Consider the following 230-nt stretch of genomic DNA (forward strand, 5'->3'; position numbering starts at 1 on the left):
GCGAAGCCGAGCCGGGTCGAATAGGGCCGAGCGGAGCCGAGCCGGGTCGAGTAGGGCCGAGTGGAGCCGAGCGGGGCCGAGTGGGCCCGAGCGCCGGGGCCGGGCGGTAGCTGCGGCCGCCGCCATGAAGCGGGACCGGCTCGGTCGCTTCCTGTCCCCTGGGGCGACGGGGCAGCGCGGGGGCTCCGGCGGCGGCAGCGGCCGGACCCGAGGCCGTCCGGTCCGCAGCG

The 230-nt window shown here is 80.0% G+C and overlaps 1 protein-coding gene across 1 annotated transcript in view; it reads left to right on the forward strand.

The window, feature by feature from the left end:
• Positions 1 to 230, forward strand: part of ZNF276 (zinc finger protein 276) — a 21,046-nt gene that overhangs the window by 432 nt on the left and 20,384 nt on the right. The gene's annotated exons all lie outside the window — the stretch shown is intronic.

This window comes from Ailuropoda melanoleuca, chromosome 12, assembly GCF_002007445.2.
Source record: "Ailuropoda melanoleuca isolate Jingjing chromosome 12, ASM200744v2, whole genome shotgun sequence".
Lineage (NCBI taxonomy): Eukaryota > Metazoa > Chordata > Mammalia > Carnivora > Ursidae > Ailuropoda > Ailuropoda melanoleuca.